Here is a 14,205-nt window from a genome sequence, read left to right on the forward strand (position 1 = left end):
GTCGGCATTGTGCCTTTTGTATTTAATTCCGATGCTATTTCTGTGTTTCATCGTCGATAAGAAGGTCCAAGGGATACAGTAAACCTGAAGTGAAGCATCGCAATCTATAACTAGCGTCAGAGGAATTGCTCAAAACATAGCCAGTAAGAAGAGTCAGTCTTCTTGTACCTATGTCGGCATTGTGCCTTTTGTATTTAATTCCGATGCAAATTCTGTGTTTCATCGTCAATAAGAAGGTCCAAGGGATACAGTATACATATAGTGAAGCATCGAAATGTAAAACTGGTCTCGCAGGATATGTTCAAATCATAGTCATTAAGAAGAGTCAGTCTTCTTATACTTAAGTCGGCATTGTGCCTTTTTTATTTAATTCCGATGTAATTTCTGTGTTTCGTCGTCAATAAGAAGGTCCATGGGATACAGTAAACCTGAACTGAAGCATCGGAAACTATATCTAGTGTCACAGGAATGGTTCAAAACATGGACACGGAAGAGTCTGTCTTCCTTTACTTAAGTCGGCATTGTGGCTTTTCTATTTAATTCCGATGTAATTTCTGTGTTTCGTCGTCAATAAGAAGGTCGAAGGGATACAGTAATCCTGAAGTGAAGCATCGGAATCTTTAACTAGTGTCACAGAAAAGGTTCAAAACATAGACAGTAAGAAGAGTCAGTCTCCTTGTACTTAAGTCGGCATTGTGCCTTTTCTATTTAATTCCGACGCAATTTCTGTGATTCGTCGTCAATAAGAAGGTCCAAGGGATACAGTAAACCTGAAGTGAAGCGTCGGAATCTAAAACCGGTCTCACAGGAAAGGTTCAAAACATAGAGAGTAAGAAGAGATAGTCATCTTGTATTTGAGTCGGCATTGTGGCTCTTGTATTTAATTCAGATGCAATTTCTGTGTTTAATCGTCAATAAGAAGGTCAGAGGGATACAGTAAACCTGAAGTAAAACATCGGAATCTATAACTAGTGTCACAGGAATGGTTAATACATAGACAGTACTTAAGTCGGCAATGTGACTTTTCTATTCAATTCCGATGCAAGTTCAGTGTTTCATCGTCAATAAGAAGGTCCAAAGGATACAGTAAACCTGAAGTGAAGTTTCGGAATCTATAACTAGTGTCACAGGAATGGTTCAAATCATAGACAGCAAGAAGAGTCAGTCTTCTTATACTTAAGTTAGCATTGTGCATTTTGTATTTAATTCCGATGCAATTTCTGTGTTTCATCGTCAATTAGAAGGTTAGAAGGATACAGTAACCCTGAAGTGAAGCATCGGAATCTATAACTAGTGTCACAGGAATGGTTCAAAACATAGAAACCGAAGAGTCAGTCTTCTTGTACTTAAGTCGGCATTGTGCCTTTTCTATTTATTTCCGATGCAATTTCTGTGTTTCGTCGTCAATAAGAAGGTCCAAGGGATACAGTAAACCTGAAGTGTAGCGTCGGAATCTAAAACCGGTCTCACAGGAAAGGTTCAAAACATAGAGAGTAAGAAGAGATAGTCATCTTGTATTTGAGTCGGCATTGTGGCTCTTGTATTTAATTCAGATGCAATTTCTGTGTTTCATTGTCAATAAGAAGGTCAGAGGGATACAGTAAACCTGAAGTAAAGCATCGGAATCTATAACTAGTGTCACAGGAATAGTTAATACATAGACAGTACTTAAGTCGGCAATGTGCCTTTTCTATTCAATTCCGATGCAAATTCAGTGTTTCATCGTCAATAAGAAGGTCCAAAGGATACAGTAAACCTGAAGTGAAGTTTCGGAATCTATAACTAGTGTCACAGCAATGGTTCAAATCATAGACAGCAAGAAGAGTCAGTCTTCTTATACTTAAGTTGGCATTGTGCCTTTTGTATTTAATTCCGATGCAATTTCTGTGTTTCATCGTCAATAAGTGTCAGAGGGATTCAGTAAACCTGAAGTGAAGCATCGGAATCTATATCTAGTCTCACAGGAATGGTTCAAAACATAGAAACCGAAGAGTCAGTCTTCTTGTACTTAAGTCGGCACTGTGCCTTTTCTATTTATTTCCGAAGCAATTTCTGTGTTTCGTCGTCAATAAGAAGGTCCGAGGGATACAGTAAACCTGAAGTGCAGCATCGGTATCTATAACTAGTGTCACAGAAAAGGTTCAAAACATAGACACTAAGAAGAGCAGTCTTCTTGTACTTAAGTCGGCATTGTGCCTATTGCATTTAATTTCGATGCAATTTTTGTGTTTCGTCATCAATAAGAAAGTCCAAGGGATGCAGTAAACCTGAAGTGAAGCATCGGAATCTATAACTAGTGTCACAGGAGCGGTTCAAAACATAGACAGTAAGAAGAGTCAGTCTTCTTGTACTTAAGTCGGCATTGTGCCTTTTGTATTTAATTCCGATGCTATTTCTGTGTTTCTTCGTCGATAAGAAGGTCCAAGGGATACAGTAAACCTGAAGTTAAGCTTCGGAATCTATAACTAGTGTCACAGGATCTGCTCATAACATAGACAGTAAGAAGAGTCAGTCTTCTTGTACCTAAGTCGGCATTGTGCCTTCTATATTTAATTCCGATGCAAATTCAGTGTTTCATCGTCAATAAGAAGGTCCAAAGGATACAGTAAACCTGAAGTGAAGCATTGGAATTTATAACTAGAGTCACAGGAAAGGTTCAAAACATAGACAGTTGGAAGGGTCAGTCTTCTATTACTTAAGTCGCATTGTGAGTTTTCTATTTAATTCCGATGAAATTTCTGTGTTTCGTCGTCAATAAGAAGGTCCATGGGATACAGTAAACCTGAACTGAAGCATCGGAAACTATATCTAGTGTCACAGGAATGGTTCAATACATGGACACGGAAGAGTCGGTCTTCTTGTACTTAAGTCGGCATTGTAGCTTTTCTATTTAATTCCGATGTAATTTCTGTGTTTCGTCGTCAACAAGAAGGTCCAAGGGATACAGTAATCCTGAAGTGAAGCATCGGAATCTATAACTAGTGTCACAGAAAAGGTTCAAAACATAGACAGTAAGAAGAGTCAGTCTTCTTGTACTTAAGTCGGCATTGTGCCATTTCTATTTAATTCCGACGCAATTTCTGTGATTCGTCGTCAATAAGAAGGTCCAAGGGATACAGTAAACCTGAAGTGAAGCGTCGGAATCTAAAACCGGTCTCACAGGAAAGGTTCAAAACATAGAGAGTAAGAAGAGATAGTCATCTTGTATTTGAGTCGGCATTGTGGCTCTTGTATTTAATTCAGATGCAATTTCTGTGTTTCATCGTCAATAAGAAGGTCAGAGGGATACAGTAAACCTGAAGTAAAGCATCGGAATCTATAACTAGTGTCACAGGAATGGTTAATACATAGACAGTACTTAAGTCGGCAATGTGCCTTTTCTATTCAATTCCGATGCAAATTCAGTGTTTCATCGTCAATAAGAAGGTCCAAAGGATACAGTAAACCTGAAGTGAAGTTTCGGAATCTATAACTAGTGTCACAGGAATGGTTCAAATCATAGACAGCAAGAAGAGTCAGTCTTCTTATACTTAAGTTGGCATTGTGCCTTTTGTATTTAATTCCGATGCAATTTCTGTGTTTCATCGTCAATAAGTGTCAGAGGGATTCAGTAAACCTGAAGTGAAGCATCGGAATCTATATCTAGTGTCACAGGAATGGTTCAAAATATAGAAACCGAGGAGTCAGTCTTCTTGTACTTAAGTCGGCATTGTGCCTTTTCTATTTATTTCCGATGCAATTTCTGTGTTTCGTCGTCAATAAGAAGGTCAGAGGGATACAGTAAACCTGAAGTGAAGCATCGGAATCTATAACTAGTGTCACAGAAAAGGTTCAAAACATAGACACTAAGAAGAGCAGTCTTCTTGTACTTAAGTCGGCATTGTGCCTATCGTATTTAATTTCGATGCAATTCCTGTGTTTCATCGTCAATAAGAAGATCAGAGGGTTATAGTAAACCTGAAGTGAAGCATCGGAATCTATAACTGGAGTTACAGGAATGGTTCAAAACATAGACAGTCGGAGGAGTCAGTCTTCTTGTACTTAGGTCGGCATAGTGCCTTTTCTATTTAATTCCGATGCTATTTCTGTGTTTCGTCGTCAATAAGAAGGTCAGAGGGCTACAGTAACCCTGAAGTGAAGCATCGGAATCTATAACTAGTGTCACAGGAATGGTTCCAAACATACACAGCAAGAAGAGTCAGTTTTCTTGTACTTAAGTCGGCATTGTGCCTTTTGTATTTAATTCCGATGCAATTTCTGTGTTTCATCGTCAATAAGAAGGTCCAAGGGATTCAGTAAACCAGAAGTGATGCATCGGAATCTATAACTAGTGTCACAGGTATGGTTCAAATCATAGACTGTTGGAAGACTCAGTCTTCTTGTACTTAAGTCGGCATTGTGCCTTTTGTATTTAATTCCGTTGCAATTTCTGTGTTTCATCGTCAACAGGAAGGTCCAAGGGGTTGCAGTAAACATATAGTGAAGCATCGGAATCTAAAACTGGTCTCACAGGAAATGTTCAAATCATAGTCAGTAAGAAGAGTTAGTCTACTTGTATATATGTCGGCATTGTGCCTTTTCTATTTAATTCCGACGCAATTTCTGTGATTCGTCGTCAATAAGAAGGTCCAAGGGATACAGTAAACCTGAAGTGAAGCATCGGAATGTAAAACCGGTCTCACAGGAAAGGTTCAAAACATAGAGAGTAAGAAGAGGTAGTCATCTTGTATTTGAGTCAGCATTGTGGCTCTTGTATTTAATTCCGATGAAATTTCTGTGTTTCATCGTCAATAAGAAGGTCAGAGGGATACAGTAAACCTGAAGTAAAGCATCGGAATCTATAACTAGTGTCACAGGAATGGTTAATACATAGACAGTACTTAAGACGGCAATGTGCCCTTTCTATTCAATTCCGATGCAAATTCAGTGTTTCATCGTCAATAAGAGGGTCCAAAGGATACAGTAAACCTGAAGTGAAGTTTCGGAATCTATAACTAGTGTCACAGGAATGGTTCAAATCACAGACAGCAAGAAGAGTCAGTCTTCTTATACTTAAGTTGGCTTTGTGCCTTTTGTATTTAATTCCGATGCAATTTCTGTGTTTCATCGTCAATAAGTGTCAGAGGGATTCAGTAAACCTGAAGTGAAGCATCGGAATCTATATCTAGGGTCACAGGAATGGTTCAAAACATAGAAACCGAAGAGTCAGTCTTCTTGTACTTAAGTCGGCATTGTGCCTTTTCTATTTATTTCCGATGCAATTTCTGTGTTTCGTCGTCAATAAGAAGGTCCAAGGGATACAGTAAATCTGAAGTGCAGCATCGGAATCTATAACTAGTGCCACAGAAAAGGTTCAAAACATAGACACTAAGAAGAGTCAGTCTTCTTGTACTTAAGTCGGCATTGTGCCTATGGTATTTAATTTCGATGCAATTCCTGTGTTTCATCGTCAATAAGAAGGTCAGAGGGTTACAGTAAAACTGAAGTGAAGCATCGGAATCTATAAGTAGAGTTACAGGAATGGTTCAAAACATAGACAGTCGGAGGAGTCAGTATTCTTGTACTTAAGTCGGCATTGTGCCTTTCTCTTTAATTCCGATGCAATTTCTGTGTTTCGTCGTCAATAAGAAGGTCAGATTGATACAGTAATCCTGAAGTGAAGCATCGGAATCTATAACTAGTGTCACAGGAATGGTTCCAAACATAGACAGTTGGAAGAGTCAGTCTTCTTGTACTTAAGTCGGCATTGTGCCTTTTGTATTTAATTCCGATGCAATTTCTGTGTTTCATCGTCAATAAGTGTCAGAGGGATTCAGTAAACCTGATGTGAAGCATCGGAATCTATATCTATCGTAACAGGAATGGTTCAAAACATAGAAACCGAAGAGTCAGTCTTCTTGTACTTAAGTCGGCATTGGGCCTTTTCTATTTATTTCCGATGAAATTTCTGTGTTTCATCGCAAATAAGACGGTCCAAGGGATACAGTAAACATATGGTGAAGAATCGCAATCTAAATCAGGTCCTACAGGAAATGTTCACACCATAGTCAGTAAGAAGAGTCAGTCTTCTTGTACTTATGTCGGAATTGTGCCGTTTGTATTTGATTCCGATGCAATTTCTGTGTTTCATCGTCAATAAGAATGTCAGAGGGATATAGTAAACCTGAAGTGAAGCATCGGAATCTATAACTAGTGTCACAAGAATGGCTCAAAACATAGACAGTAGGAAGAGTCATTGTTCTTGTTCTTAAGTCGGCATTGTGTATTTTCTATTTAATTCCGATGCAATTTCTATGTTTCGTCGTCCATAAGAAGGTCCAAGGGATACAGTATACATATAGTGAAGCATCGGAATCTAAATCTGGTCTCACAGGAAATGTTCAAATCATAGTCAGTAAGAAGAGTCAGTCTTCTTGTACTTATGTCGGCATTGTGCCTTTTCCATTTAATGCCGATGCAATTTCTGTGTTTCGTCATCAATAAGAAGGTCCAAGGGATGCAGTATACCTGAAGTGAAGCTTCGGAATCTATAACTAGTGTCACAGGAGAGGTTCAAAACATAGACAGTAAGAAGAGTCAGTCTTCTTGTACTTAAGTCGGCATTGTGTCTTTTGTATTTAATTCCGATGCTATTTCTGTGTTTCTTCGTCGATAAGAAGGTCCAAGGGATACAGTAAACCTGGTGTGAAGCTTCGGAATCTATAACTAGTGTCACAGGATCTGCTCATAACATAGACAGTAAGTAGAGTCAGTCTTCTTGTACTTAAGTCGGCATTGTGCCTTTGTATTTAATTCCGATGCAAAATCTGTGTTTCATCTTCAATAAGAAGGTCCAAAGGATACAGTAATCCTGAAGTGAAGCTTCGGAATCTATAACTAGTGACACAGGAGTGGTTCAAAACATAGACAGTAAGAAGAGTCAGTCTTCTTAGACTTAAGTCGGCATTGTGCCTTTGTATTTAATTCCAATGCAATTTCTGTGTTTCGTCGTTAATAAGAAGGTCCAAGGGATACAGATAACCTGAAGTGAAGCATCGGAATCTATAACTAGTGTCACAGAAAAGTTTCAAAACATAGACAGTAAGAAGAGTCAGTCTTCTTGTACTTAAGTCGGCTTTGTGCCTACTGTATTTATTTTCGATGCAATTTCTGTGTTTCATCGTCAATAAGAAGGTCAGAGGGTTACAGTAAACCTGAAGTGAAGCATCGGTATCTATAACTAGTGTCACAGGAATGGTTCAAAACATACACAGCAAGAAGAGTCAGTCTTCTTGTACTTAAGTCGGCATTGAGCCTTTTGCATTTAATTCCGAGGCAATTTCTGTGTTTCATCGTCAACAAGAAGGTCCAAGGGATACAGTAAAGCTGAAGTGATGCATCGGAATCTATAACTAGTGTCACAGGAATGGTTCAAAACATAGACAGTAGGAAGAGTCAGTCTTCTTGTACTTAAGTCGGCATTGTGCCTTTCGTATTTAATTCCGATGCAATTTCTGTGTTTCATCGTCAATAAGAAGGTCCAAGAGATACAGTATACATATAGTGAGGCATCGAAATGTAAAACTGGTCTCACAGGAAATGTTCAAATCATAGTCATTAAGAAGAGTCAGTCTTCTTATTCTTAAGTCGGCATTGTGCCTTTTTTATTTAATTCCGATGCAATTTCTGTGTTTCGTAGTCAATAAGAAGGTCAGAGGGATGCAGTAAACCTGACGTGAAACATCGGAATCTATAACTAGTGTCACAGGAATGGTTCAAAACATACACAGCAAGAAGAGTCAGTCTTCTTGTGCTTAAGTCGGCATTGTGCCTTTTCTATTTAATTCCGATGAAATTTCTGTCTTTCGTCGTCAATAAGAAAGTCCAAGGGTTACAGCAAAACTGAAGTGAAGCACCGGAATCTAAAACCGGTCTCACAGGAAAGGTTCAAAACACAGAGAGTAAGAAGAGCAACTCATCTTGTATTTGAGTCGGCGTTGTGGCTGTTGTATTTAATTCCGATGCAATTTCTGTGTTTCATCGTCAATAAGAGGGTCAGAGGGATACAGTAAACCTGAAGTGAAGCAATGGAATCTATAACTAGTGTCACAGGAATGGTTAAACCATAGACAGTAGGAAGAGTCAGTCTTCTTGTACTTAAGTCGGCATTGTGCCTTTTGTATTTAATCCCGATGCAATTTATGTGTTTCGTCGTCAATAAGAAGGTCCAAGGGATACAGTAAACCCGAAGTGAAGCATCGGAATCTATAACTGGTGTCATAGGAATGGTTCAAAACATAGACACGGAAGAGTCAGTCTTCTTGTACTTAAGTCGGCATTGTGCCTTTTGTATTTCATTCCGATGCTATTTCTGTGTTTCATCGTCGATAAGAAGGTCCAAGGGATACAGTAAACCTGAAGTGAAGCATCGCAATCTATAACTAGTGTCACAGGAATTGCTCAAAACATAACCAGTAAGAAGAGTCAGTCTTCTTGTACCTAAGTCGGCATTGTGCCTTTTGTATTTAATTCCGATGCAAATTCTGTGTTTCATCGTCAATAAGAAGGTCCAATGGATACAGTAAACCCGAAGTGAAGCATTGGAATATATAACTAGTGTCACAGAAAAGGTTAAAAACTTAGACAGTAAGAAGAGTCAGTCTTCTTGTACTTAAGTCGGCATTGTGCCTATTGTTTTTAATTTCGATGCAATTTCTGTGTTTCATCGTCAATAAGAAGGTCAGGGGGATACAGTAAACCTGAAGTGAAGCATCGGAATCTATAACTAGAGTCACAGGAATGGTTCCAAACATAGACATTCGGAAGAGTCAGTTTTCTTGTACTTAAGTCGGCATTGTGCCTTTTCTATTTAATTCCGATGCAATTTTTGTAATTCGTCGTCAATAAGAAGGTCAGAGGGATACAGTAAACCTGAAGTGAAGCATCGGAATCTATAACTAGTAACACAGGAATGGTTCGAAACATACACAGCAAGAAGAGTCGGTCATCTTGTACTTAAGTCGGCATTGTGCCTTTTGTATTTAATTCCGATGCAATTTCTGTGTTTCATCGTCAATAAGAAGGTCCAAGGGATACAGTAAACCTGAAGTGATGCATCGGAATCTGTAACTAGTGTCACAGGAACGGTTCACAGCATAGTCAGTAGGAAGAGTCAGTCTTCTTGTACTTAAGTCATCGTTGTGTCTTTTGTATTTAATTCCGAAGCAGTTTCTGTGTTTCATCGTCAATAAGAAGGTCCAAGGGATACAGTAAACCTGAAGTGATGCATCGGAATCTATAACTAGTGCCACAGGAATGGTTCAAAACATAGACAGTAAGAAGAGCCAGTCTTCTTGTACTTGGGTCGGCATTGTGCCTTTTGTATTTAATTCCGATGCAATTTCTGTGTTTCATCGTCAATAAGAGGGTCCAAGGGATATAGGAAACATATAGTTAAGCATCGGAATCGAAAACTGGTCTCACAGGAAATGTTCAAATCATATTCAGTAAGAAGAGTCAGTCTTCTTATACTTAAGTCGGCTCTGTGCCTTCTCTATTTTCATTCCGATGCAATTTCTGTCTGTCGTCGTCAATAACAAGGTCCAAGGGATACAGTAAACCTGAAGTGAAGCATCGGAATCTAAAACCGGCCTCACAAGAAAGGTACAAAACATAGAGAGTAAGAATAGGCAGTCATCTTGAATATGTGTCGGCATTGTGCCTTTTGTATTTACTGCCGATGCAATTTCTGTGTTTCATCGTCAATAGGAAGGTCCAAGGGATACAGTAAACATATTGTGAAGTATCGGAATCTAAAACTGGTCTCACAGGAAATGTTCAAATCATAGTCAGTAAGAAGAGTTAGTCTACTTGTACTTATGTCGGCATTGTGCCTTTTCTATTTAATTCCGATGCAATTTCTGTGATTCGTCGTCAATAAGAAGGTCCAAGGGATACAGTAAACATGAAGTGAAGCATCGGAATCTAAAACCGGTCTCACAGGAAAGGTTCAAAACATAGAGAGTAAGAAGAGATAGTCATCTTGTATTTGAGTCGGCATTGTGGCTCTTGTATTTAATTCCGATGCAATTTCTGTGTTTCATCGTCAATAAGAAGGTCAGAGGGATACAGTAAACCTGAAGTAAAGCATCGGAATCTATAACTAGTGTCACAGGAATGGTTAATACATAGACAGAACTTAAGTCGGCAATGTGCCTTTTCTATTCAATTCCGAGGCAAATTCTGTGTTTCATCGTCAATAAGAAGGTCCAAAGGATACAGTAAACCTGAAGTGAAGTTTCGGAATCTATAACTAGTGTCACAGGAATGGTTCAAATCATAGACAGCAAGAAGAGTCAGTCTTCTTTTACTTAAGTTGGGATTGTGCCTTTTGTATTTAATTCCGATGCAATTTCTGTGTTTCGTCGTCAATAAGAAGGTCCAAGGGATACAGTAAACCTGAAGTGCAACATCGGAATCTATAACTAGTGTCACAAAAAAGGTTCAAAACATAGACACTAAGAAGTGTCAGTCTTCGTGTACTTAAAGCGGCATTGTGCCTATTGTATTTAATTTCGATGCAATTCCTGTGTTTCATCGTCAATAAGAAGGTCAGAGGGTTACAGTAAACCTGAAGTGAAGCATCGGAATCTATAACTAGAGTTACAGGAATGGTTCAAAACATAGACAGTCGGAGGAGTCAGTCTTCTTGTACTTAAGTCGGCATTGTGCCTTTTCTATTTAATTCCGATGCAATTTCTGTGTTTCGTCGTCAATAAGAAGGTCAGAGGGATACAGTAAACCTGAAGTGAAGCATCGGAATCTATAACCAGTGTCACAGGAATGGTTCCTAACATACACAGCAAGAAGAGTCAGTCCTCTTGTACTTAGGTCGGCATTGTGCCTTTTGTATTTAATTCCGATGCAATTTCTGTGCTTCATCGTCAATAAGAAGGTAGAAGGGATTCAGTAAACCAGAAGTGATATATCGGAATCTATAACTAGTGTCACAGGACAGGTTCAAAACATAGACAGTAAGAAGAGTCAGTCTCCTTGTACATGAGTCGGCATTGTGCCTTTTGTATTTAATTCCGACGCAATTACTGTGTTTCATCGTCAATAAGAAGGTCCAAGGGATACAGTAAACATATGGTGAAGCATCGGAATCTAAATCTGGTCCTACAGGAAATGTTCACACCATAGACAGTAAGAAGAGTCAGTCTTCTCGTACTAAAGTCGGAATTGTGCCGTTTATATTTTATTCCGATGCAATTTCTGTGTTTCATCGTCAATAAGAATGTCAGAGGGATACAGTAAACCTGAAGTGAAGCATCGAAAACTATAACTAGTGTCACAGGAATGGCTCAAAACATAGACGGTAAGAAGAGTCAATGTTCTTGTTCTTATGTCGGCATTGTGTAATTTCTATTTAATTTTGATGCAATTTCTGTGTTTCTTCGTCAATAAGAGGGTCAGAGGGATACAGTAAACCTGAAGGGAAGCATCGGAATCTATAACTAGTGTCACAGGAATGGTTAAACAATAGACAGTAGGAAGAGTCAGTCTTCTTGTACTTAAGTCGGCACTGTGCCATTTGTATTTAATTCCGATGCAATTTCTGTGTTTCATCGTCAACAAGAAGGTCCAAGGGATACAGTAGACATATAGAGAAGCATCGGAATCTAAATCTGGTCTCACAGGAAATGTTCAAATCATAGTCAGTAAGAAGATACAGTCTTCTAGTACTTATGTCGGCATTGTGCCTTTTCCATTTAATGCCGATGCAATTTCTGTGTTTCGTCGTCAATAAGAAGGTCCAAGGGATACAGTAGACCTGAAGTGAAGCATCGGAATCTATATCTAGTGTCACAGGAATGGTTCAAAACATAGACACGGAAGAGTCAGTCTTCTTGTACTTAAGTCCGCATTGTGCCTTTTTTATTTAATTCCAATGCAATTTCTGTGTTTCGTCGTCAATAAGAAGGTCAGAAAGATGCAGTAAACCTGACGTGAAGCATCGGAATCTATAACTAGTGTCACTGGAATGGTTCAAACATACACAGCAAGAAGAGTCTGTCTTCTAGTCCCTAAGTCGGCATTGTCCTTATTCTATTTAATTCCGATGCAATGTCTGTGTTTCGTCGTCAATAAGAAGGTCAGAGGGATACAGTAAACCGGAGTGAAGCATCGGAATCTATAACTAGTGTCACAGGAATGGTTCAAAACATACACAGCAAGAAGAGTCAGTCTTCCTGTACTTAAGTCGGCACTGTGCCATTTGTATTTAATTCCGATGCAATTTCTGTGTTTCATCGTCAACAAGAAGGTCCAAGGGATACAGTAAACTTATAGTGAAGCATCGGAATTTAAATCTGGTCTCACAGGAAATGTTCAAATCATAGTCAGTAAGAAAAGTCAGTCTTCTTGTACTTATGTCGGCATTGTGCCTTTTCCATTTAATGCCGATGCAATTTCTGTGTTTCGTGTCAATATGAATGTCAGAGGGATACAGTAAACCTGAAGTGAAGCATCGGAATCTATAACTAGTGTGACAGGAAAGGTTCAAAACATAGACAGTAGGAAGAGTCAATCTCCTTGTACTTAAGTCGGCATTGTGCCTTTTGTACTTAATCCCAACGCAATTTTTGTGTTTCGTCGTCAATAAGAAGGTCCAAGGGATGCAGTAAACCTGAAGTGAAGCATCGGAATCTAAAACTAGTGTCACAGGAGCGGTTCAAAACATAGACAGTAAGAAGAGTCAGTCTTCTTGTACTTGAGTAGGCATTGTGCCATTTGTATTTAATTCCGATGCTATTTCTGTGTTTCTTCGTCGATAAGAAGGACCAAGGGATACAGTAAACCTGAAGTGAAGCATCGGAATCTATAACTAGTGTCACAGGAATTGCTCATAACATAGACAGTATGAAGAGTCAGTCTTCTTGTACTTAAGTCGGCATTGTGCCTATTGTATTTAATTTCGATGCAATTCCTGTATTTCATCGTCAATAAGAAGGTCAGAGGGTTACAGTAAACCTGAAGTGAAGCATCGGAATCTATAACTAGTGTCACAGGAAAGGTTCAAAACATAGACAGTAAGAAGAGTCAGTCTTCTTGTACTTAAGTCGGCATTGTGCCTTTTGTATTTAATTCCGATGCAATTTCTGTGTTTCATCGTCAATAAGAAGGTCCATGGGATTCAGTAAACCAGAAGTGATACATCGGAATCTATAACTAGTGTCACAGGAAAGGTTCAAAACATAGACAGTAAGAAGAGTCAGTCTCCTTGTACATGAGTCGGCATTGTGCCTTTTGTATTTAATTCCGACGCAATTACTGTGTTTCATCGTCAATAAGAAGGTCCAAGGGATACAGTAAACATATGGTGATGCATCGGAATCTAAATCTGGTCCTACAGGATATGTTCACATCATAGACAGTAAAAAGAGTCAGTCTTCTTGTACTAAAGTCGGAATTGTTCCGTTTGTATTCTATTCCGATTCAATTTCTGTGTTTCATCGTCAATAAGAACGTCAGAGGTATACAGTAAACCTGAAGTGAAGCATCGGAATCTATAACTAGTGTCACAGGAATGGCTCAAAACATAGACAGTAAGAAGAGTCAATGTTCTTGTTCTTATGTCGGCATTGTGTATTTTCTATTTAATTTCGATGCAATTTCTGTGTTTCTTCGTCAATAAGAGGGTCAGAGGGATACAGTAAACCTGAAGGGAAGCATCGGAATCTATAACTAGTGTCACAGGAATGGCTAAACCATAGACAGTAGGAAGAGTTAGTCTTCTTTTACTTAAGTCGGCACTGTGCCATTTGTATTTAATTCCGATGCAATTTCTGTGTTTCATCGTCAACAAGAAGGTCCAAAGGATACAGTAAACATATAGCGAAGCATCCGAATCTAAATCTGGTCTCACAGGAAATGTTCAAATCATAGTCAGTAAGAAGAGTCAGTCTTCTTGTACTTATGTCGGCATTGTGCCTTTTGTATTTAATTCCGATGCTATTTCTGTGTTTCTTCGTCGATAAGAAGGTCCAAGGGATACAGTAAACCTGAAGTGAAGCATCGGAATCTATAACCAGTGTCACAGGAGTTGCTCATAACATAGACAGTAAGAAGAGTCAGTCTTCTTGTACTTAAGTCGGCATTTTGCCTTTTGTATTTAATTCCGATGCAAGATCTGTGTTTCATCTTCAATAAGAAGGTCCAAAGGAT

This window comes from Schistocerca serialis, chromosome 5, assembly GCF_023864345.2.
Source record: "Schistocerca serialis cubense isolate TAMUIC-IGC-003099 chromosome 5, iqSchSeri2.2, whole genome shotgun sequence".
NCBI classification, from domain to species: domain Eukaryota; kingdom Metazoa; phylum Arthropoda; class Insecta; order Orthoptera; family Acrididae; genus Schistocerca; species Schistocerca serialis.